Source organism: Ipomoea nil, unplaced genomic scaffold (assembly GCF_001879475.1).
Source record: "Ipomoea nil cultivar Tokyo-kokei standard unplaced genomic scaffold, Asagao_1.1 scaffold1038, whole genome shotgun sequence".
In the NCBI taxonomy this organism is placed as follows: domain Eukaryota; kingdom Viridiplantae; phylum Streptophyta; class Magnoliopsida; order Solanales; family Convolvulaceae; genus Ipomoea; species Ipomoea nil.
The window spans coordinates 1-24,639 of record NW_017617466.1 but is presented as its reverse complement, the minus strand read 5'-3'; the positions used below and the strand labels follow the sequence as shown (position 1 = coordinate 24,639).

General features: G+C 38.2%; 16 non-coding genes across 16 annotated transcripts; 8 read left to right on the top strand and 8 right to left on the bottom strand.

Moving 5' to 3' along the window:
* Positions 1–530: 530 nt before the first annotated feature.
* Positions 531–624, bottom strand: TRNAY-GUA. The gene is made up of 2 exons: positions 588–624; positions 531–566 (listed from the first exon to the last, which is right to left on the bottom strand). It is a non-coding gene; the product is annotated as a tRNA-Tyr (tRNA).
* Positions 625–966: 342 nt separating this feature from the next.
* Positions 967–1,037, top strand: TRNAD-GUC. The gene has a single exon. It is a non-coding gene; the product is annotated as a tRNA-Asp (tRNA).
* Positions 1,038–3,842: 2,805 nt separating this feature from the next.
* TRNAY-GUA lies at positions 3,843–3,936 on the bottom strand. Its single transcript has 2 exons — positions 3,900–3,936; positions 3,843–3,878 (listed from the first exon to the last, which is right to left on the bottom strand). It is a non-coding gene; the product is annotated as a tRNA-Tyr (tRNA).
* Positions 3,937–5,471: 1,535 nt separating this feature from the next.
* TRNAY-GUA lies at positions 5,472–5,565 on the bottom strand. The gene is made up of 2 exons: positions 5,529–5,565; positions 5,472–5,507 (listed from the first exon to the last, which is right to left on the bottom strand). It is a non-coding gene; the product is annotated as a tRNA-Tyr (tRNA).
* Positions 5,566–5,914: 349 nt separating this feature from the next.
* Positions 5,915–5,985, top strand: TRNAD-GUC. The gene has a single exon. It is a non-coding gene; the product is annotated as a tRNA-Asp (tRNA).
* Positions 5,986–7,555: 1,570 nt separating this feature from the next.
* On the top strand, positions 7,556–7,626 carry TRNAD-GUC. The gene has a single exon. It is a non-coding gene; the product is annotated as a tRNA-Asp (tRNA).
* A 1,127-nt stretch (positions 7,627–8,753) lies between these two features.
* On the bottom strand, positions 8,754–8,849 carry TRNAT-UGU. Its single transcript has 2 exons — positions 8,812–8,849; positions 8,754–8,789 (listed from the first exon to the last, which is right to left on the bottom strand). It is a non-coding gene; the product is annotated as a tRNA-Thr (tRNA).
* A 348-nt stretch (positions 8,850–9,197) lies between these two features.
* TRNAD-GUC lies at positions 9,198–9,270 on the top strand. Its single transcript has one exon. It is a non-coding gene; the product is annotated as a tRNA-Asp (tRNA).
* Positions 9,271–14,129: 4,859 nt separating this feature from the next.
* On the top strand, positions 14,130–14,201 carry TRNAD-GUC. The gene has a single exon. It is a non-coding gene; the product is annotated as a tRNA-Asp (tRNA).
* Positions 14,202–16,993: 2,792 nt separating this feature from the next.
* On the bottom strand, positions 16,994–17,087 carry TRNAY-GUA. Its single transcript has 2 exons — positions 17,051–17,087; positions 16,994–17,029 (listed from the first exon to the last, which is right to left on the bottom strand). It is a non-coding gene; the product is annotated as a tRNA-Tyr (tRNA).
* Positions 17,088–17,433: 346 nt separating this feature from the next.
* On the top strand, positions 17,434–17,505 carry TRNAD-GUC. The gene has a single exon. It is a non-coding gene; the product is annotated as a tRNA-Asp (tRNA).
* Positions 17,506–18,633: 1,128 nt separating this feature from the next.
* On the bottom strand, positions 18,634–18,727 carry TRNAY-GUA. The gene is made up of 2 exons: positions 18,691–18,727; positions 18,634–18,669 (listed from the first exon to the last, which is right to left on the bottom strand). It is a non-coding gene; the product is annotated as a tRNA-Tyr (tRNA).
* Positions 18,728–19,075: 348 nt separating this feature from the next.
* TRNAD-GUC lies at positions 19,076–19,147 on the top strand. Its single transcript has one exon. It is a non-coding gene; the product is annotated as a tRNA-Asp (tRNA).
* Positions 19,148–20,276: 1,129 nt separating this feature from the next.
* On the bottom strand, positions 20,277–20,370 carry TRNAY-GUA. The gene is made up of 2 exons: positions 20,334–20,370; positions 20,277–20,312 (listed from the first exon to the last, which is right to left on the bottom strand). It is a non-coding gene; the product is annotated as a tRNA-Tyr (tRNA).
* Positions 20,371–20,717: 347 nt separating this feature from the next.
* TRNAD-GUC lies at positions 20,718–20,788 on the top strand. The gene has a single exon. It is a non-coding gene; the product is annotated as a tRNA-Asp (tRNA).
* Positions 20,789–23,605: 2,817 nt separating this feature from the next.
* TRNAY-GUA lies at positions 23,606–23,699 on the bottom strand. Its single transcript has 2 exons — positions 23,663–23,699; positions 23,606–23,641 (listed from the first exon to the last, which is right to left on the bottom strand). It is a non-coding gene; the product is annotated as a tRNA-Tyr (tRNA).
* Positions 23,700–24,639: the final 940 nt, after the last annotated feature.

Sequence of the window (24,639 nt, the reverse complement as noted above, 5' to 3'; positions counted from 1 at the left end):
CTAACCGGCCGGTTCGGCGAATTTTTTTTTTTTTTTTTTGAAAATGTCGAAAATGTTTTGAAGGCATACTTTTGACTCGGTTGTCTGATTTGGTCAAATTTTTTTTTTCAAATCGCGTATTTTTTCGAGATCTATACACCGCAAACAGCCAAAGGCGGTTTGGTCCACTAATTTCTCAAAAAAATGCCTCTTTAGTTCTTAATTTTAGTTTTTTATGTATTTAGATGGTTAAAACAATATTTTGAACAATTTTACAACCACTTTCGTAATAGTTTCTAAGAAAACAACTATGGAAACCTTATGTTTTATTACTAAATTTAAAAAATTTTAATTTTTAATTTTATTAAAAATTAAAAAATTAAAAAAAAAAAAAAAAAATCGGCGCCTAGGGGGCGCCTAACGTTTTATGCAGCATTGGTGGTGAGTATTCCCCTGTCACGCGGGAGACCTGGGTTCGATCCCCGGCAACAGCGTTTTTTTTTTAGCTCTTCAAAGGAAAAATTAAAAAGCTTAATATTGTAAAAAATCAATCCGACCTGCCGGATTCGAACCAGCGACCTAAGGATTTCCAATTTAGATTAATCAAACTACAGTCGTCCGCTCTACTAACTGAGCTAAGGTCGGAGCAATTAACAATATTTTTGTCCGTATTGTACTCTTTTATGCACATCGCACACAATCCGACATGGCAGTTCGAATGCAACGTAGAAAAAAATTAACAAAAAAAATTATCGGTGTTAATGTTTGTCCTTAATTGTTCTAAATCTAAAGTACCGGGACTAGATTACACAAAATAAAGGTACAATAACTAAATTGAACAAAACGCTACAGTACAGGGACCTAACAGGTACTTGTCCGACTATGAAATGTTAGTTTCAGTTGCAATTAGATCGCCACACGAACCATGATGCCACATTTGATTGGGTTTACTTAAATAGTAATATGTGACTGTCCTGTTCTGCGCGAGTCGTTGTAGTATAGTGGTGAGTATCCTCGCCTGTCACGCGGGAGACCCGGGTTCGATCCCGGCAACGGCGTCTTTTTTTTTTTTTTTTAAGCTCTTCAAAGGAAAAATTAAAAAGCTTAATATTGTAGAACATCAATCCAACCTGCCGGAATCAAACCAGCGACCTAAGGATTTCCAATTTAGATTAGTCCAACTACAGTCCACCACTCTACCAACTGAGCTAAGGTCAGAGCTGTTAACATTATTTTTTGTCCGATTTATACTCTTTTATGCCATATCGCACAATCTGACATGGCAGTTCGAATGCCGCGTGGACAAACTTAACGGAAGAAATTATCGGTGTTAATATTGTCCTTAATTGTTCAAAATCTTAAAGTAAATAGACTAAATTACACGAAATAAAGGTACAATGACTAAATTGAACAAAACGCTACACTACGGGGACCTAACAGGTACTTTGTCCGACTATGAAATGCTAGTTTCAGTTGCAATTACATGGCCACACGCACCATGGTGTCACATTGGATAGGGTTTACTTAAATAGTAATATGTGACTGTCCTGTTCTGCCGCGCGAGTCGTTGTAGTATAGTGGTGAGCAGTGTTGCAAAAATCGCGCCTAGGCGCTGGGCGGTGGGAGGCCGCCGCGAGGAATGGCATAGACCGCCTAACCGGCCGGTTCGGCGAATTTTTTTTTTTTTTTTTGAAAATGTCGAAAAATGTTTTGGAAGGCATAACTTTTGACTCGGTTGTCTGATTTGGTCAAATTTTTTTTTCAAATCGCGTATTTTTTCGAGATCTATACACCGCAAACAGCCAAGGCGGTTTGGTCCACTAATTTCTCAAAAAATGCCTCTTTAGTTCTTAATTTTAGTTTTTTATGTATTTAGATGGTTAAAACAATATTTTGAACAATTTAACAACCACTTTCGTAAATAGTTTCTAAGAAACAACTATGGAAACCTTATGTTTTATTACTAAATTTAAAAAATTTTAATTTTTAATTTTAATAAAAAAAAAAAAAAAAAAATCGGCGCCTAGGGGCGCCTAACGTTTTATGCAGCATTGGTGGTGAGTATTCCCGCCTGTCACGCGGGAGACCTGGGTTCGATCCCCGGCAACAGCGTTTTTTTTTTAGCTCTTCAAAGGAAAAATTAAAAAGCTTAATATTGTAAAAAATCAATCCGACCTGCCGGATTCGAACCAGCGACCTAATTTCCAATTTAGATTAATCAACTACAGTCCTCCTCTACTAACTGAGCTAAGGTCGGAGCAATTAACTATATTTTTGTCCGTATTGTACTTTTATGCCACATCGCACAATCCGACATGGCAGTTCGAATGCAACGTAGAAAAAAACTTAACAGAAAAAATTATCGGTGTTAATGTTGTCCTTAATTGTTCTAAATCTTAAAGTACCGGGACTAGATTACACAAAATAAAGGTACAATAACTAAATTGAACAAAACGCTACAGTACAGGGACCTAACAGGTACTTTGTCCGACTATGAAATGTTAGTTTCAGTTGCAATTAGATCGCCACACGAACCATGATGCCACATTTGATTGGGTTTACTTAAATAGTAATATGTGACTGTCCTGAACATCAATCCAACCTTTGATTTCCGCGCGAGTCGTTGTAGTATAGTGGTGAGTATCCCCGCCTGTCACGCAATGGAGACCCGGGTTCGATCCCCGGCAACATGGTGGCGTTTTTTTTTTTTTTCTGCCGCGCGAGTCGTTGTAGTATAGTGGTGAGCAGTGTTGCAAAAAGCTCTTCAAAGGAAAAATTAAAAAGCTTAATATTGTAGAACATCAATCCAACCTGCCTATGGAAACCTTATGAATCAAACCAGCGACCTAAGGATTTCCAATTTAGATTAGTCCAACTACAGTCCACCACTCTACCAACTGAGCTAAGGTCAGAGCTGTTAACATTATCTTTTGTCCGATTTATACTCTTTTATGCCATATCGCACAATCTGACATGGCAGTTCGAATGCCGCGTGGACAAACTTAACGGAAGAAATTATCGGTGTTAATATTGTCCTTAATTGTTCAAAATCTTAAAGTAAATAGACTAAATTACACGAAATAAAGGTACAATGACTAAATTGAACAAAACGCTACACTACGGGGACCTAACAGGTACTTTGTCCGACTATGAAATGCTAGTTTCAGTTGCAATTACATGGCCACACGCACCATGGTGTCACATTGGATAGGGTTTACTTAAATAGTAATATGTGACTGTCCTGTTCTGCCGCGCGAGTCGTTGTAGTATAGTGGTGAGCAGTGTTGCAAAAATCGCGCCTAGGCGCTGGCGGTGGCGAGGAATGGCATAGACCGCCTAACCGGCCGGTTCGCGATTTTTTTTTTTTTTTTTGTCGAAAATGTTTTGGAAGGCATAACTTTTGACTCGGTTGTCTGATTTGGTCAAATTTTTTTTTCAAATCGCGTATTTTTTCGAGATCTATACACCGCAAACAGCCAAAGGCGGTTTGGTCCACTAATTTCTCAAAAAAATGCCTCTTTAGTTCTTAATTTTAGTTTTTTATGTATTTAGATGGTTAAAACAATATTTTGAACAATTTTACAACCACTTTCGTAAATAGTTTCTAAGAAACAACTATGGAAACCTTATGTTTTATTACTAAATTTAAAAAATTTTAATTTTTAATTTTATTAAAATAAAAAAAATTAAAAAAAATAAATAAAAAAATCGGCGCCTAGGGGGCGCCTAACGTTTTATGCAGCATTGGTGGTGAGTATTCCCGCCTGTCACGCGGGAGACCTGGGTTCGATCCCCGGCAACAGCGTTTCTTTTTTTAGCTCTTCAAAGGAAAAATTAAAAAGCTTAATATTGTAAAAAATCAATCCGACCTGCCGGATTCGAACCAGCGACCTAAGGATTTCCAATTTAGATTAATCAAACTACAGTCGTCCGCTCTACTAACTGAGCTAAGGTCGGAGCAATTAACTATATTTTTGTCCGTATTGTACTCTTTTATGCCACATCGCACAATCCGACATGGCAGTTCGAATGCAACGTAGAAAAAAACTTAACAGAAAAAATTATCGGTGTTAATGTTGTCCTTAATTGTTCTAAATCTTAAAGTACCGGGACTAGATTACACAAAATAAAGGTACAATAACTAAATTGAACAAAACGCTACAGTACAGGGACCTAACAGGTACTTTGTCGACTATGAAATGTTAGTTTCAGTTGCAATTAGATCGCCACAACGAACCATGATGCCACATTTGATTGGGTTTACTTAAATAGTAATATGTGACTGTCCTGTTCTGCCTGCGCGAGTCGTTGTAGTATAGTGTGATATCCCGCCTGTCACGCGGAGACCCGGGTTCGATCCCCGGCAACGGCGTTTTTTTTTTTTTAAGCTCTTCAAAGAAAAATTAAAAGCTTAATATTGTAGAACATCAATCCAACCTGCCGGAATCAACCAGCCGACCTAAGGATTTCCAATTTAGATTAAGTCCAACTACAGTCCACCACTCTACCAACTGAGCTAAGGTCAGAGCTGTTAACATATTTTTGTCCGATTTATACTCTTTTATGCCATATCGCACAATCTGACATGGCAGTTCGAATGCCGCGTGGACAAACTTAACGGAAGAAATTATCGGTGTTAATATTGTCCTTAATTGTTCAAAATCTTAAAGTAAATAGACTAAATTACACGAAATAAAGGTACAATGACTAAATTGAACAAAACGCTACACTACGGGACCTAACAGGTACTTTGTCCGACTATGGAACATGCTAAGTTTCAGTTGCAATTACATGGCCACACCGCACCAATGGTGTCACATTGGATAGGTTTACTTAAATAGTAATATGTGACTGTCCTGTTCTGCCGCGCGAGTCGTTGTAGTAATAGTGGTGAGCAGTGTTGCAAAAATCGCGCCTAGGCGCTGGGCGGTGGGAGGCCGCCGCGAGGAATGCATAGACCGCCTAACCGGCCGGTTCGGCGAATATTTTTTTTTTTTTTTGAAAATGCCGAAAATGTTTTGGAAGCATAACTTTTGACTCGGTTGTCTGATTTGGTCAAATTTTTTTTTTCAAATCGCGTATTTTTTCGAGATCTATACACCGCAACAGCCATAGGCGGTTTGGTCCACTAATTCTCAAAAAAATGCTCTTTAGTTCTTAATTTAGTTTTTATGTATTTAGATGGTTAAAACAATATTTTGAACAATTTTACAACCACTTCGTAAATAGTTTCTAAAAAACAACTATCGGAAACCTTATGTTTTATTACTAAATTTAAAAAATTTTAATTTTTAATTTTATTAAAATAAAAAAAATAAAAAAAAATAAATAAAAAAATCGGCGCCTAGGGGGCGCCTAACGTTTTATGCAGCATTGGTGGTGAGTATTCCCGCCTGTCACGCGGGAGACCTGGGTTCGATCCCCGGCAACAGCGTTTCTTTTTTTAGCTCTTCAAAGGAAAAATTAAAAAGCTTAATATTGTAAAAAATCAATCCGACCTGCCGGATTCGAACCAGCGACCTAAGGATTTCCAATTTAGATTAATCAAACTACAGTCGTCCGCTCTACTAACTGAGCTAAGGTCGGAGCAATTAACTATATTTTTGTCCGTATTGTAACTCTTTTATGCCACATCGCACAATCCGACATGGCAGTTCGAATGCAACCGTAGAAAAAAACTTAACAGAAAAAATTATCGGTGTTAATGTTGTCCTTAATTGTTCTAAATCTTAAAGTACCGGGACTAGATTACACAAAATAAAGGTACAATAACTAAATTGAACAAAACGCTACAGTACAGGGACCTAACAGGTACTTTGTCCGACTATGAAATGTTAGTTTCAGTTGCAATTAGATCGCCACACGAACCATGATGCCACATTTGATTGGGTTTACTTAAATAGTAATATGTGACTGTCCTGTTCTTGCCGCGCGAGTCGTTGTAGTATAGTGGTGAGTATCCCCGCCTGTCACGCGGGAGACCCGGGTTCGATCCCGGCAACGGCGTTTTTTTTTTTTTTAAGCTCTTCAAAGGAAAAATTAAAAAGCTTAATATTGTAGAACATCAATCCAACCTGCCGGAATCAAACCAGCGACCTAAGGATTTCCAATTTAGATTAGTCCAACTACAGTCCACCACTCTACCAACTGAGCTAAGGTCAGAGCTGTTAACATTATTTTTGTCCGATTTATACTCTTTTATGCCATATCGCACAATCTGACATGGCAGTTCGAATGCCGCGTGGACAAACTTAACGGAAGAAATTATCGGTGTTAATATTGTCCTTAATTGTTCAAAATCTTAAAGTAAATAGACTAAATTACACGAAATAAAGGTACAATGACTAAATTGAACAAAACGCTACACTACGGGGACCTAACAGGTACTTTGTCCGACTATGAAATGCTAGTTCAGTTGCAATTACATGGCCACTACGCACCATGGTGTCACATTGGATAGGGTTTACTTAAATAGTAATATTGACTGTCCTGTTCTGCCGCAGCGAGTCGTTGTAGTATAGTGGTGAGCAGTGTTGCAAAAATCGCGCCTAGGCGCTGGGCGGTGGAGGCCGCCGGCGAGGAATGGCATAGACCGCCTAACCGGCCGGTTCGGCGAATATTTTTTTTTTTTTTTTGAAAAATGCCGAAAATGTTTTGGAAGGCATAACTTTTGACTCGGTTGTCTGATTTGGGTCAAATTTTTTTTTCAAATCGCGTATTTTTTCGAGATCTATACACCGCAAACAGCCAAAGGCGGTTTGGTCCACTAATTTCTCAAAAAAATGCCTCTTTAGTTCTTAATTTTAGTTTTTTATGTATTTAGATGGTTAAAACAATATTTTGAACAATTTTACAACCACTTTCGTAAATAGTTTCTAAGAAACAACTATGGAAACCTTATGTTTTATTACTAAATTTAAAAAATTTTAATTTTTAATTTTATTAAAAATAAAAAAATTAAAAAAAAAATAAATAAAAAATCGGCGCCTAGGGGCGCCTAACGTTTTATGCAGCATTGGTGGTGAGTATTCCCGCCTGTCACGCGGGAGACCTGGGTTCGATCCCCGGCAACAGCGTTTCTTTTTTTAGCTCTTCAAAGGAAAAATTAAAAAGCTTAATATTGTAAAAAATCAATCCGACCTGCCGGATTCGAACCACGAACCTAAGGATTTCCAATTTCAGATTAATCAAACTACAGTCGTCCGCTCTACTAACTGAGCTAAGGTCGAGCAATTAACTATATTTTGTCCGTATTGTACTCTTTTATGCCACATCGCACATCCGACATGGCAGTTCGAATGCCAACGTAGAAAAAAACTTAACAGAAAAAATTATCGGTGTTAATGTTGTCCTTAATTGTTCTAAATCTTAAAGTACCGGGACTAGATTACACAAAATAAAGGTACAATAACTAAATTGAACAAAACGCTACAGTACAGGGACCCTAACAGGTACTTTGTCCGACTATGAAATGTTAGTTTCAGTTGCAATTAGATCGCCACACGAACCATGATGCCACATTTGATTGGGTTTACTTAAATAGTAATATGTGACTGTCACTGTTCTGGCCGCGCGAGTCGTTGTAGTATAGTGGTGAGTATCCCCGCCTGTCACGCGGGAGACCCGGGTTCGATCCCCGCAACGGCGTTTTTTTTTTTTTTAAGCTCTTCAAAGGAAAAATTAAAAAGCTTAATATTGTAGAACATCAATCCAACCTGCGCGGAATCAACCAGCGACCTAAGGATTTCCAATTTAGATTAGTCCAACTACAGTCCACCACTCTACCAACTGAGCTAAGGTCAGAGCTGTTAACATTATTTTTGTCCGATTTATACTCTTTATGCCATATCGCACAATCTGACATGGCAGTTCGAATGCCGCGTGGACAAACTTAACGGAAGAAATTATCGGTGTTAATATTGTCCTTAATTGTTCAAAATCTTAAAGTAAATAGACTAAATTACACGAAATAAAGGTACAATGACTAAATTGAACAAAACGCTACACTACGGGGACCTAACAGGTACTTTGTCCGACTATGAAATGCTAGTTTCAGTTGCAATTACATGGCCACACGCACCATGGTGTCACATTGGATAGGGTTTACTTAAATAGTAATATGTGACTGTCCTGTTCTGCCGCGCGAGTCGTTGTAGTATAGGTGGTGAGCAGTGTTGCAAAAATCGCGCCTAGGCGCTGGGCGTGGGAGGCCGCCGCGAGGAATGGCATAGACCGCCTAACCGGCCGCGGTTCGGCGAATATTTTTTTTTTTTTTTTGAAAATGCCGAAAATGTTTTGGAAGGCATAACTTTTGACTCGGTTGTCTGATTTGGTCAAATTTTTTTTCAAATCGCGTATTTTTTCGAGATCTATACACCGCAAACAGCCAAAAGGCGGTTTGGTCCACTAATTTCTCAAAAAAATGCCTCTTTAGTTCTTAATTTTAGTTTTTATGTATTTAGATGGTTAAAACAATATTTTGAACAATTTTACAACCACTTTCGTAAATAGTTTCTAAGAAACAACTATGGAAACCTTATGTTTTATTACTAAATTTAAAAAAATTTTAATTTTTAATTTTATTAAAATAAAAAAATTAAAAAAAATAAATAAAAAAATCGGCGCCTAGGGGGCGCCTAACGTTTTTATGCAGCATTGGTGGTGAGTATTCCCGCCTGTCACGCGGGAGACCTGGGTTCGATCCCCGGCAACAGCGTTTCATTTTTTAGCTCTTCAAAGGAAAAATTAAAAAGCTTAATATTGTAAAAAATCAATCCGACCTGCCGGATTCGAACCAGCGACCTAAGGATTTCCAATTTAGATTAATCAAACTACAAGTCGTCCGCTCTACTAACCTGAGCTAAGGTCGGAGCAATTAACTATATTTTTGTCCGTATTGTACTCTTTTATGCCACATCGCACAATCCGACATGGCAGTTTCGGATGCAACGTAGAAAAAAACTTAACAGAAAAAATTATCGGTGTTAATGTTGTCCTTAATTGTTCTAAATCTTAAAGTACCGGGACTAGATTACACAAAATAAAGGTACAATAACTAAATTGAACAAAACGCTACAGTACAGGGACCTAACTAGGTACTTTGTCCGACTATGAAATGTTAGTTTCAGTTGCAATTAGATCGCCACACGAACCATGATGCCACATTTGATTGGGTTTACTTAAATAGTAATATGTGACTGTCCTGTTCTGCCGCGCGAGTCGTTGTAGTATAGTGGTGAGTATCCCCGCCTGTCACGCGAGGAGACCCGGGTTCGACCCCCGGCAACGGCGTTTTTTTTTTTTAAGCTCTTCAAAGGAAAAATTAAAAAGCTTAATATTGTAGAACATCAATCCAACCTGCCGGAATCAAACCAGCGACCTAAGGATTTCCAATTTAGATTAGTCCAACTACAGTCCACCACTCTACCAACTGAGCTAAGGTCAGAGCTGTTAACATTATTTTTGTCCGATTTATACTCTTTTATGCCATATCGCACAATCTGACATGGCAGTTCGAATGCCGCGTGGACAAACTTAACGGAAGAAATTATCGGTGTTAATATTGTCCTTAATTGTTCAAAATCTTAAAGTAAATAGACCTAAATTACACGAAATAAAGGTACAATGACTAAATTGAACAAAACGCTACACTACGGGGACCTAACAGGTACTTTGTCCGACTATGAAATGCTAGTTTCAGTTGCAATTACATGGCCACACGCACCATGGTGTCACATTGGATAGGGTTTACTTAAATAGTAATATGTGACTGTCCTGTTCTGCCGCGCGAGTCGTTGTAGTATAGTGGTGAGCAGTGTTGCAAAAATACGCAGCCTAGGCGCTGGCGGTGGGAGGCCGCCGCGAGGAATGGCATAGACCGCCTAACCGGCCGGTTCGGCGAATATTTTTTTTTTTTTTTTGAAAATGCCGAAAATGTTTTGGAAGGCATAACTTTTGACTCGGTTGTCTGATTTGGTCAAATTTTTTTTTCAAATCGCGTATTTTTTCGAGATATATACACCGCAAACAGCCAAAGGCGGTTTGGTCCACTAATTTCTCAAAAAAATGCCTCTTTAGTTCTTAATTTTAGTTTTTTATGTATTTAGATGGTTAAAACAATATTTTGAACAATTTTACAACCACTTTCGTAAATAGTTTCTAAGAAACAACTATGGAAACCTTATGTTTTATTACTAAATTTAAAAAATTTTAATTTTTAATTTTATTTAAAATAAAAAAAATTAAAAAAAAATAAATAAAAAAATCGGCGCCTAGGGGGCGCCTAACGTTTTATGCAGCATTGGTGGTGAGTATTCCCGCCTGTCACGCGGGAGACCTGGGTTCGATCCCCGGCAACAGCGTTTCTTTTTTAGCTCTTCAAAGGAAAAATTAAAAAAGCTTAATATTGTAAAAAATCAATCCGACCTGCCGGATTCGAACCAGCGACCTAAGGATTCCAATTTAGATTAATCAAACTACAGTCGTCCGCTCTACTAACTGAGCTAAGGTCGGAGCAATTAACTATATTTTTGTCCGTATTGTACTCTTTTATGCCACATCGCACATCCGACATGGCAGTTCGAATGCAACGTAGAAAAAAACTTAACAGAAAAAATTATCGGTGTTAATGTTGTCCTTAATTGTTCTAAATCTTAAAGTACCGGACTAGATTACACAAAATAAAGGTACAATAACTAAATTGAACAAAACGCTACAGTACAGGGACCTAACAGGTACTTTGTGCGACTATGAAATGTTAGTTTCAGTTGCAATTAGATCGCCACACGAACCATGATGCCACATTTGATTGGGTTTACTTAAATAGTAATATGTGACTGTCCTGTTCTGCTGCGCGAGTCGTTGTAGTATAGTGGTGAGTATCCCTGCCTGTCACGCGGGAGACCCGGGTTCGATCCCCGGCAACGGGCTGTTTTTTTTTTTTTTAAGCCTCTTCAAAGGAAAAATTAAAAAGCTTAATATTGTAGAACATCAATCCAACCTGCCGGAATCAAACCAGCGACCTAAGGATTTCCAATTTAGATTAGTCCAACTACAGTCCACCACACTCTACCAACTGAGCTAAGGTCAGAGCTGTTAACATTATTTTTGTCCGATTTATACTCTTTTATGCCATATCGCACAATCTGACATGGCAGTTCGAAATGCCGCGTGGACAAACTTAACGGAAGAAATTATCGGTGTTAATATTGTCCTTAATTGTTCAAAATCTTAAAGTAAATAGACTAAATTACACGAAATAAAGGTACAATGACTAAATTGAACAAAACGCTACACTACGGGGACCTAACAGGTACTTTGTCCTGACTATGAAATGCTAGTTTCAGTTGCAATTACATGGCCACACGCACCATGGTGTCACATTGGATAGGGTTTACTTAAATAGTAATATGTGACTGTCCTGTTCTGCCGCACGAGTCGTTGTAGTATAGTGGTGAGCAGTGTTGCAAAAATCAGCGGCCTAGGCGCTGGGCGGTGGAGGCCGCCGCGAGGAATGGCATAGACCGCCTAACCGGCCGGTTCGGCGAATATTTTTTTTTTTTTTTGAAAATGCCGAAAATGTTTTGGAAGGCATAACTTTTGACTCGGTTGTCTGATTTGGTCAATTTTTTTTTTCAAATCGCGTATTTTTTCGAGATCTATACACCGCAAACAGCCAAAGGCGGTTTGGTCCACTAATTTCTCAAAAAAATGCCTCTTTAGTTCTTAATTTTAGTTTTTTATGTATTTAGATGGTTAAAACAATATTTTGAACAATTTTACAACCACTTTCGTAAATAGTTTCTAAGAACAACTATGGAAACCTTATGTTTTATTACTAAATTTAAAAATTTTAATTTTTAATTTATTAAAATTAAAAAAAATTAAAAATAAATAAATAAAAAAATCGGCGCCTAGGGGCGCCTAACGTTTTATGCAGCATTGGTGGTGAGTATTCCCGCCTGTCACGCGGGAGACCTGGGTTCGATCCCCGCAACAGCGTTTCTTTTTTTAGCTCTTCAAAGAAAAATTAAAAAGCTTAATATTGTAAAAATCAATCCGACCTGCCGGATTCGAACCAGCGACCTAAGGATTTCCAATTTAGATTAATCAAACTACAGTCGTCCGCTCTACTAACTGAGCTAAGGTCGAGAGCAATTAACTATATTTTTGTCCGTATTGTACTCTTTTATGCCACATCGCACAATCCGACATGGCAGTTCGGATGCAACGTAGAAAAAACCTTAACAGAAAAAATTATCGGTGTTAATGTTGTCCTTAATTGTTCTAAATCTTAAAGTACCGGGACTAGATTACACAAAATAAAGGTACAATAACTAAATTGAACAAAACGCTACAGTACAGGGACCTAACAGGTACTTTGTCCGACTATGAAATGTTAGTTTCAGTTGCAATTAGATCGCCACACGAACCATGATGCCACATTTGATTGGGTTTACTTAAATAGTAATATGTGACTGTCCTGTTCTGCCGCGCGAGTCGTTGTAGTATAGTGGTGATATCCCCAGCCTGTCACGCGGGAGACCCGGGTTCGATCCCCGGCAACGGCGTTTTTTTTTTTTTTTTTTTTTTTTTTTTTAAGCTCTTCAAAGGAAAAATTAAAAAGCTTAATATTGTAGAACATCAATCCAACCTGGCCGGAATCAAACCAGCGACCTAAGGATTTCCAATTTAGATTAGTCCAACTACAGTCCACCACTCTACCAACTGAGCTAAGGTCAGAGCTGTTAACATTATTTTTGTCCGATTTATACTCTTTTATGCCATATCGCACAATCTGACATGGCAGTTCGAATGCCGCGTGGACAAACTTAACGGAAGAAATTATCGGTGTTAATATTGTCCTTAATTGTTCAAAATCTTAAAGTAAATAGACTAAATTACACGAAATAAAGGTACAATGACTAAATTGAACAAAACGCTACACTACGGGGACCTAACAGGTACTTTGTCCGACTATGAAATGCTAGTTTCAGTTGCAATTACATGGCCACACGCACCATGGTGTCACATTGGATAGGGTTTACTTTAAATAGTAATATGTGACTGTCCTGATTCTGCCGCGCGAGTCCGTTGTAGTATAGTGGTGAGCAGTGTTGCAAAAATCGCGCCTAGGCGCTGGGGGTGGGAGGCCGCCGCGAGGAATGGCATAGACCGCCTAACCGGCCGTTCGGCGAATATTTTTTTTTTTTTTTGAAAATGCCGAAAATGTTTTGGAAGGCATAACTTTTGACTCGGTTGTCTGATTTGGTCAAATTTTTTTTCAAATCGCGTATTTTTTCGAGATCATATACACCGCAAACAGCCAAGGCGTTTGGTCCACTAATTTCTCAAAAAAATGCCTCTTTAGTTCTTAATTTTAGTTTTTTATGTATTTAGATGGTTAAAACAATATTTTGAACAATTTTACAACCACTTTCGTAAATAGTTTCTAAGAAACAACTATGGAAACCTTATGTTTTATTACTAAATTTAAAAAATTTTAATTTTTAATTTTATTAAAATTAAAAAAATTAAAAAAAAATAAATAAAAAATCGGCGCCTAGGGGGCGCCTAACGTTTTATGCAGCATTGGGTCGTGAGTATTCCCGCCTGTCACGCGGGAGACCTGGGTTCGATCCCCGGCAACAGCGTTTCATTTTTTAGCTCTTCAAAGGAAAAATTAAAAAGCTTAATATTGTAAAAATCAATCCGACCTGCCGGATTCGAACCAGCGACCTAAGGATTTCCAATTTAGATTAATCAAACTACAGTCGTCCGCTCTACTAACTGAGGCTAAGGTCGGAGCAATTAACTATATTTTTTGTCCGTATTGTACTCTTTTATGCCACATCGCACAATCCGACATGGCATTCGAATGCAACGTAGAAAAAACTTAACAGAAAAAATTATCGGTGTTAATGTTGTCCTTAATTGTTCTAAATCTTAAAGTACCGGGACTAGATTACACAAAATAAAGGTACAATAACTAAATTGAACAAAAACGCTACAGTACAGGGACCTAACAGGTACTTTGTCCGACTATGAAATGTTAGTTTCAGTTGCAATTAGATCGCCACACGAACCATGATGCCACATTTGATTGGGTTTACTTAAATAGTAATATGTGACTGTCCTGTTCTGCTGCGCGAGTCGTTGTAGTATAGTGGTGAGTATCCCCGCCTGTCACGCGGGAGACCCGGGTTCGATCCCCGGCAACGGGCGTTTTTTTTTTTTTTTTTTAAGCTCTTCAAAGGAAAAATTAAAAGCTTAATATTGTAGAACATCAATCCAACCTGCCGGAATCAAACCAGCGACCTAAGGATTTCCAATTTAGATTAGTCCAACTACAGTCCACCACTCTACCAACTGAGCTAAGGTCAGAGCTGTTAACATTATTTTTGTCCGATTTATACTCTTTTATGCCATATCGCACAATCTGACATGGCAGTTCGAATGCCGCGTGGACAAACTTAACGGAAGAAATTATCGGTGTTAATATTGTCCTTAATTGTTCAAAATCTTAAAGTAAATAGACTAAATTACACGAAATAAAGGTACAATGACTAAATTGAACAAAACGCTACACTACGGGGACCTAACAGGTACTTTGTCCGACTATGAAATGCTAGTTTCAGTTGCAATTACATGGCCACACGCACCATGGTGTCACATTGGATAGGGTTTACTTAATAGTAATATGTGACTGTCCTGTTCTGCCGCGCGAGTCGTTGTAGTATAGTGGTGAGCAGTGTTGCAAAATCAGCGCCTAGGCGCTGGGCTGGTGGGAGGCCGCCGCGAGGAATGGCATAGACCGCCTAACCGGCCGGTTCGGCGAATATTTTTTTTTTTTTTTGAAAATGTCGAAAATGTTTTGGAAGGCATAACTTTTGACTCGGTTGTCTGATTTGGTCAAATTTTTTTTTCAAATCGCGTATTTTTTCGAGATCTATACACCGCAAACAGCCAAAGGCGGTTTGGTCCACTAATTTCTCAAAAAATGCCTCTTTAGTTCTTAATTTTAGTTTTTTATGTATTTAGATGGTTAAAACAATATTTTGAACAATTTTTACAACCACTTTCGTAAATAGTTTCTAAGAAACAACTATGGAAACCTTATGTTTTATTACTAAAATTTAAAAAATTTTAATTTTTAATTTTATTAAAAATTAAAAAAATTAAAAAAAAATAAATAAAAAAATCGGCGCCTAGGGGGCGCCTAACGTTTTATGCAGCATTGGTGGTGAGTATTCCCGCCTGTCACGCGGGAGACCTGGGTTCGATCCCCGGCAACAGCGTTTCATTTTTTTAGCTCTTCAAAGGAAAAATTAAAAAGCTTAATATTGTAAAAAATCAATCCGACCTGCCGGATTCGAACCAGCGACCTAAGGATTTCCAATTTAGATTAATCAAACTACAGTCGTCCGCTCTACTAACTGAGCTAAAGGTCGGAGACAATTAACTATATTTTTGTCCGTATTGTACTCTTTTATGCCACATCGCACAATCCGACATGGCAGTTCGAATGCAACGTAGAAAAAAACTTAACAGAAAAAATTATCGGTGTTAATGTTGTCCTTAATTGTTCTAAATCTTAAAGTACCGGGACTAGATTACACAAAATAAAGGTACAATAACTAAATTGAACAAAAACGCTACAGTACAGGGACCTAACAGGTACTTTGTCCGACTATGAAATGTTAGTTTCAGTTGCAATTAGATCGGCCACACGAACCATGATGCCACATTTGATTGGGTTTACTTAAATAGTAATATGTGACTGTCCTGTTCTGGCCGCGCGAGTCGTTGTAGTATAGTGGTGAGTATCCCCGCCTGTCACGCGGAGACCCGGTTCGATCCCCGGCAACGGCGTTTTTTTTTTTTTTTTTTTTTTTTTTTTTAAGCTCTTCAAAGGAAAAATTAAAAAGCTTAATATTGTAGAACATCAATCCAACCTGCCGGAATCAAACCAGCGACCTAAGGATTTCCAATTTAGATTAGTCCAACTACAGTCCACCACTCTACCAACTGAGCTAAGGTCAGAGCTGTTAACATTATTTTTGTCCGATTTATACTCTTTTATGCCATATCGCACAATCTGACATGGCAGTTCGAATGCCGCGTGGACAAACTTAACGGAAAGAAATTATCGGTGTTAATATTGTCCTTAATTGTTCAAAAATCTTAAAGTAAATAGACTAAATTACACGAAATAAAGGTACAATGACTAAATTGAACAAAACGCTACACTACGGGGACCTAACAGGTACTTTGTCCGACTATGAAATGCTAGTTTCAGTTGCAATTACATGGCCACACGCACCATGGTGTCACATTGGATAGGGTTTACTTAAATAGTAATATGTGACTGTCCTGTTCTGCCGCGCGAGTCGTTGTAGTATAGTGGTGAGCAGTGTTGCAAAAATCGCGCCTAGGCGCTGGGCGGTGGAGGCCGCCGCGAGGAATGGCATAGACCGCCTAACCGGCCGGTTCGGCGAATATTTTTTTTTTTTTTTTGAAAATGCCGAAAATGTTTTGGAAGGCATAACTTTTGACTCGGTTGTCTGATTTGGTCAAATTTTTTTTTCAAATCGCGTATTTTTTCGAGATCTATACACCGCAAACAGCCAAAGGCGGTTTGGTCCACTAATTTCTCAAAAAAATGCCTCTTTAGTTCTTAATTTTAGTTTTTTATGTATTTAGATGGTTAAAACAATATTTTGAACAATTTTACAACCACTTTCGTAAATAGTTTCTAAGAAACAACTATGGAAACCTTATGTTTTATTACTAAATTTAAAAAATTTTAATTTTTAATTTTATTAAAAATAAAAAAAATTAAAAAAAATAAATAAAAAAATCGGCGCCTAGGGGGCGCCTAACGTTTTATGCAGCATTGGTGGTGAGTATTCCCGCCTGTCACGCGGGAGACCTGGGTTCGATCCCCGGCAACAAGCGTTTCTTTTTTTAGCTCTTCAAAGGAAAAATTAAAAAGCTTAATATTGTAAAAAATCAATCCGACCTGCCGGATTCGAACCAGCGACCTAAGGATTTCCAATTTAGATTAATCAAACTACAGTCGTCCGCTCTACTAACTGAGCTAAGGTCGGAGCAATTAACTATATTTTTGTCCGTATTGTACTCTTTTATGCCACATCGCACAATCCGACATGGCAGTTCGAATGCAACGTAGAAAAAAACTTAACAGAAAAAATTATCGGTGTTAATGTTGTCCTTAATTGTTCTAAATCTTAAAGTACCGGGACTAGATTACACAAAATAAAGGTACAATAACTAAATTGAACAAAACGCTACAGTACAGGGACCTAACAGGTACTTTGTCCGACTATGAAATGTTAGTTTCAGTTGCAATTAGATCGCCACACGAACCATGATGCCACATTTGATTGGGTTTACTTAAATAGTAATATGTGACTGTCCTGTTCTGCCGCGCGAGTCGTTGTAGTATAGTGGTGAGTATCCCCGCCTGTCACGCGGGAGACCCGGGTTCGATCCCCGGCAACGGCGTTTTTTTTTTTTTTTTAAGCTCTTCAAAGGAAAAATTAAAAAGCTTAATATTGTAGAACATCAATCCAACCTGCCGGAATCAAACCAGCGACCTAAGGATTTCCAATTTAGATTAGTCCAACTACAGTCCACCACTCTACCAACTGAGCTAAGGTCAGAGCTGTTAACATTATTTTTGTCCGATTTATACTCTTTTATGCCATATCGCACAATCTGACATGGCAGTTCGAATGCCGCGTGGACAAACTTAACGGAAGAAATTATCGGTGTTAATATTGTCCTTAATTGTTCAAAATCTTAAAGTAAATAGACTAAATTACACGAAATAAAGGTACAATGACTAAATTGAACAAAACGCTACACTACGGGGACCTAACAGGTACTTTGTCCGACTATGAAATGCTAGTTTCAGTTGCAATTACATGGCCACACGCACCATGGTGTCACATTGGATAGGGTTTACTTAAATAGTAATATGTGACTGTCCTGTTCTGCCGCGCGAGTCGTTGTAGTATAGTGGTGAGCAGTGTTGCAAAAATCGCGCCTAGGCGCTGGGCGTGGGAGGCCGCCGCGAGGAATGGCATAGACCGCCTAACCGGCCGGTTCGGCGAATATTTTTTTTTTTTTTTTTGAAAATGCCGAAAATGTTTTGGAAGGCATAACTTTTGACTCGGTTGTCTGATTTGGTCAAATTTTTTTTTTTCAAATCGCGTATTTTTTCGAGATCTATACACCGCAAACAGCCAAAGGCGGTTTGGTCCACTAATTTCTCAAAAAAATGCCTCTTTAGTTCTTAATTTTAGTTTTTTATGTATTTAGATGGTTAAAACAATATTTTGAACAATTTTACAACCACTTTCGTAAATAGTTTCTAAGAAACAACTATGGAAACCTTATGTTTTATTACTAAATTTAAAAAATTTTAATTTTTAATTTATTAAAATAAAAAAAATTAAAAAAAATAAATAAAAAATCGGCGCCTAGGGGGCGCCTAACGTTTTATGCAGCATTGGTGGTGAGTATTCCCGCCTGTCACGCGGGAGACCTGGGTTCGATCCCCGGCAACAGCGTTTCTTTTTTTAGCTCTTCAAAGGAAAAATTAAAAAGCTTAATATTGTAAAAAATCAATCCGACCTGCCGGATTCGAACCAGCGACCTAAGGATTTCCAATTTAGATTAATCAAACTACAGTCGTCCGCTCTACTAACTGAGCTAAGGTCGGAGCAATTAACTATATTTTTGTCCGTATTGTACTCTTTTATGGCCACATCGCACAATCCGACATGGCAGTTCGAATGCAACGTAGAAAAAAACTTAACAGAAAAAATTATCGGTGTTAATGTTGTCCTTAATTGTTCTAAATCTTAAAGTACCGGGACTAGATTACACAAAATAAAGGTACAATAACTAAATTGAACAAAACGCTACAGTACAGGGACCTAACAGGTACTTTGTCCGACTATGAAATGTTAGTTTCAGTTGCAATTAGATCGCCACACGAACCCATGATGCCACATTTGATTGGGTTTACTTAAATAGTAATATGTGACTGTCCTGTTCTGCCGCGCGAGTCGTTGTAGTATAGTGGTGAGTATCCCCGCCTGTCACGCGGGAGACCCGGGTTCGATCCCCGGCAACGGCGTTTTTTTTTTTTTTTAAGCTCTTCAAAGGAAAAATTAAAAAGCTTAATATTGTAGAACATCAATCCAACCTGCCGGAATCAAACCAGCGACCTAAGGATTTCCAATTTAGATTAGTCCAACTACAGTCCACCACTCTACCAACTGAGCTAAGGTCAGAGCTGTTAACATTATTTTTGTCCGATTTATACTCTTTTATGCCATATCGCACAATCTGACATGGCAGTTCGAATGCCGCGTGGACAAACTTAACGGAAGAAATTATCGGTGTTAATATTGTCCTTAATTGTTCAAAATCTTAAAGTAAATAGACTAAATTACACGAAATAAAGGTACAATGACTAAATTGAACAAAACGCTACACTACGGGGACCTAACAGGTACTTTGTCCGACTATGAAATGCTAGTTTCAGTTGCAATTACATGGCCACACGCACCATGGTGTCACATTGGATAGGGTTTACTTAAATAGTAATATGTGACTGTCCTGTTCTGCCGCACGAGTCGTTGTAGTATAGTGGTGAGCAGTGTTGCGAAAAATCGCGCCTAGGCGCTGGGCGGTGGGAGGCCGCCGCGAGGAATGGCATAGACCGCCTAACCGGCCGGTTCGGCGAATATTTTTTTTTTTTTTTTGAAAATGCCGAAAATGTTTTGGAAGGCATAACTTTTGACTCGGTTGTCTGATTTGGTCAATTTTTTTTTTTCAAATCGCGTATTTTTTCGAGATATATACACCGCAAACAGCCAAAGGCGGTTTGGTCCACTAATTTCTCAAAAAAATGCCTCTTTAGTTCTTAATTTTAGTTTTTTATGTATTTAGATGGTTAAAACAATATTTTGAACAATTTTACAACACTTTCGTAAATAGTTTCTAAGAAACAACTATGGAAACCTTATGTTTTATTACTAAATTTAAAAAATTTTAATTTTTAATTTTATTAAAAATAAAAAAAATTAAAAAAAAATAAATAAAAAAATCGGCCGCCTAGGGGGCGCCTAACGTTTATGCAGCATTGGTGGTGAGTATTCCCGCCTGTCACGCGGGAGACCTGGGTTCGATCCCCGGCAACAGCGTTTCTTTTTTAGCTCTTCAAAGGAAAAATTAAAAAGCTTAATATTGTAAAAAATCAATCCGACCTGCCGGATTCGAACCAGCGACCTAAGGATTTCCAATTTAGATTAATCAAACTACAGTCGTCCGCTCTACTAACTGAGCTAAGGTCGGAGCAATTAACTATATTTTTGTCCGTATTGTACTCTTTTATGCCACATCGCACAATCCGACATGGCAGTTCGAATGCAACGTAGAAAAAAACTTAACAGAAAAAATTATCGGTGTTAATGTTGTCCTTAATTGTTCTAAATCTTAAAGTACCGGGACTAGATTACACAAAATAAAGGTACAATAACTAAATTGAACAAAACGCTACAGTACAGGGACCTAACTAGGTACTTTGTCCGACTATGAAATGTTAGTTTCAGTTGCAATTAGATCGCCACACGAACCATGATGCCACATTTGATTGGGTTTACTTAAATAGTAATATGTGACTGTCCTGTTCTGCCGCGCGAGTCGTTGTAGTATAGTGGTGAGTATCCCCGCCTGTCACGCGGGAGACCCGGGTTCGATCCCCGCAACGGCGTTTTTTTTTTTTTTTTAAGCTCTTCAAAGGAAAAATTAAAAAGCTTAATATTGTAGAACATCAATCCAACCTGCCGGAATCAAACCAGCGACCTAAGGATTTCCAATTTAGATTAGTCCAACTACAGTCCACCACTCTACCAACTGAGCTAAGGTCAGAGCTGTTAACATTATTTTTGTCCGATTTATACTCTTTTATGCCATATCGCACAATCTGACATGGCAGTTCGAATGCCGCGTGGACAAACTTAACGGAAGAAATTATCGGTGTTAATATTGTCCTTAATTGTTCAAAATCTTAAAGTAAATAGACTAAATTACACGAAATAAAGGTTACAATGACTAAATGAACAAAACGCTACACTACGGGGACCTAACAGGTACTTTGTCCGACTATGAAATGCTAGTTTCAGTTGCAATTACATGGCCACACGCCACCATGGGTGTCACATTGGGATAGGGTTTACTTTAAATAGTAATATGTGACTGTCCTGTTCTGCCGCGCGAGTCGTTGTAGTATAGTGGTGAGCAGTGTTGCAAAAATCGCGCCTAGGCGCTGGGCGGTGGGAGCCGCCGCGAGGAATGGCATAGACCGCCTAACCGGCCGGTTCGGCGAATATTTTTTTTTTTTTTTGAAAATGCCGAAAAATGTTTTGGAAGGCATAACTTTTGACTCGGTTGTCTGATTTGGTCAAAATTTTTTTTTTCAAATCGCGTATTTTTTTCGAGATCTATACACCGCAAACAGCCAAAGGCGGTTTGGTCCACTAATTTCTCAAAAAAAATGCCTCTTTAGTTTCTTAATTTTAGTTTTTTATGTATTTAGATGGTTAAAACAATATTTTGAACAATTTTACAGACCACTTTCGTAAATAGTTTCTAAGAAACAACTATGGAAACCTTATGTTTTATTACTAAATTTAAAAAAATTTTAATTTTTAATTTTATTAAAAATAAAAAAAATTAAAAAAAAATAAATAAAAAAATCGGCCGCCTAGGGGGCGCCTAACGTTTTATGCAGCCATTGGTGGTGAGTATTCCCGCCTGTCACGCGGGGGAGACCTGGGTTCGATCCCCGGCAACAGCGTTTCTTTTTTTAGCTCTTCAAAGGAAAAATTAAAAAGCTTAATATTGTAAAAAATCAATCCGACCATGCCGGATTCGAACCAGCGACCTAAGGATTTCCAATTTAGATTAATCAAAACTACAGTCGTCCGCTCTATCTAACTGAGCTAAGAGTCGGAAGCAATTAACTATATTTTTGTCCGTATTGTACTCTTTTATGCCACATCGCACAATCCGACATGGCAGTTCGAATGCAACGTAGAAAAAAACTTAACAGAAAAAATTATCAGGTGTTAATGTTGTCCTTAATTGTTCTAAAATCTTAAAGTACCGCGGGACTAGATTACACAAAATAAAGGTACAATAACTAAATTGAACAAAACGCTACAGTACAGGGACCTAACAGGTACTTTGTCCGACTATGAAATGTTTAGTTTCAGTTGCAATTAGATCGCCACACGAACCATGATGCCACATTTGATTGGGTTTACTTAAAATAGTAAATATGTGACTGTCCTGTTCTGCCGCGCGACCGTCGTTGTAGTATAGTGGTGGAGTATCACCCGCCTGTTCACGCGTGTCGAAGACCCAACGGGTTTCGATCCCTCGGCAACGGCAGTTTTTTTTTTTATTTTTTTTAAGCTCTTCAAAGGAAAAATTAAAAAGCTTAATATTGTAGAACATCAATCCAACCTGTCCGGAATCAAACCAGCGACCTAAGGATTTCCAATTTAGATTAGTCCAACTACAGTCCACCACTCTACCAACTGAGCTAAGGTCAGAGCTGTTAACATTATTTTTGTCCGATTTATACTCTTTTATGCCATATCGCACAATCTGACATGGCAGTTCGAATGCCGCGTGGACAAACTTAACGGAAGAAATTATCGGTGTTAATATTGTCCTTAATTGTTCAAAATCTTAAAGTAAATAGACTAAATTACACGAAATAAAGGTACAATGACTAAATTGAACAAAACGCTACACTACGGGGACCTAACAGGTACTTTGTCCGACTATGAAATGCTAGTTTCAGTTGCAATTACATGGCCACACGCACCATGGTGTCACATTGGATAGGGTTTACTTAAATAGTAATATGTGACTGTCCTGTTCTGCCGCGCGAGTCGTTGTAGTATAGTGGTGAGCAGTGTTGCAAAAATCGCGCCTAGGCGCTGGGCGGTGGGAGGCCGCCGCGAGGAATGGCATAGACCGCCTAACCGGCCGGTTCGGCGAATTTTTTTTTTTTTTTTTGAAAATGCCGAAAATGTTTTGGAAGGCATAACTTTTGACTCGGTTGTCTGATTTGGTCAAATTTTTTTTTTCAAATCGCGTATTTTTTCGAGATCTATACACCGCAAACAGCCAAAGGCGGTTTGGCCACTAATTTCTCAAAAAAATGCCTCTTTAGTTCTTAATTTTAGTTTTTTATGTATTTAGATGGTTAAAACAATATTTTGAACAATTTTACAACCACTTTCGTAAATAGTTTCTAAGAAACAACTATGGAAACCTTATGTTTTATTACTAAATTTAAAAAATTTTAATTTTTAATTTTATTAAAATAAAAAAAAATTAAAAAAAATAAATAAAAAAATCGGCGCCTAGGGGGCGCCTAACGTTTTATGCAGCATTGGTGGTGAGTATTCCCGCCTGTCACGCGGGAGACCTGGGTTCGATCCCCGGCAACAGCGTTTCTTTTTTTTAGCTCTTCAAAGGAAAAATTAAAAAGCTTAATATTGTAAAAAATCAATCCGACCTGCCGGATTCGAACCAGCGACCTAAGGATTTCCAATTTAGATTAATCAAACTACAGTCGTCCGCTCTACTAACTGAGCTAAGGTCGGAGCAATTAACTATATTTTTGTCCGTATTGTACTCTTTTATGCCACATCGCACAATCCGACATGGCAGTTCGAATGCAACGTAGAAAAAAACTTAACAGAAAAAATTATCGGTGTTAATGTTGTCCTTAATTGTTCTAAATCTTAAAGTACCGGGACTAGATTACACAAAATAAAGGTACAATAACTAAATTGAACAAAACGCTACAGTACAGGGACCTAACAGGTACTTTGTCCGACTATGAAATGTTAGTTTCAGTTGCAATTAGATCGCCACACGAACCATGATGCCACATTTGATTGGGTTTACTTAAATAGTAATATGTGACTGTCCTGTTCTGCCGCGCGAGTCGTTGTAGTATAGTGGTGAGTATCCCCGCCTGTCACGGGAGACCCGGGTTCGATCCCCGGCAACGGCGTTTTTTTTTTTTTAAGCTCTTCAAAGGAAAAATTAAAAAGCTTAATATTGTAGAACATCAATCCAACCTGCCGGAATCAAACCAGCGACCTAAGGATTTCCAATTTAGATTAGTCCAACTACAGTCCACCACTCTACCAACTGAGCTAAGGTCAGAGCTGTTAACATTATTTTTGTCCGATTTATACTCTTTTATGCCATATCGCACAATCTGACATGGCAGTTCGAATGCCGCGTGGACAAACTTAACGGAAAAAAATTATCGTGTTAATATTGTCCTTAATTGTTCAAAATCTTAAAGTAAATAGACTAAATTACACGAAATAAAGGTACAATGACTAAATTGAACAAAACGCTACACTACGGGGACCTAACAGGTACTTTGTCCGACTATGAAATGCTAGTTTCAGTTGCAATTACATGGCCACGCACCATGGTGTCACATTGGATAGGGTTTACTTAAATAGTAATATGTGACTGTCCTGTTCTGCCGCCGAGTCGTTGTATATAGTGGTGAGCAGTGTT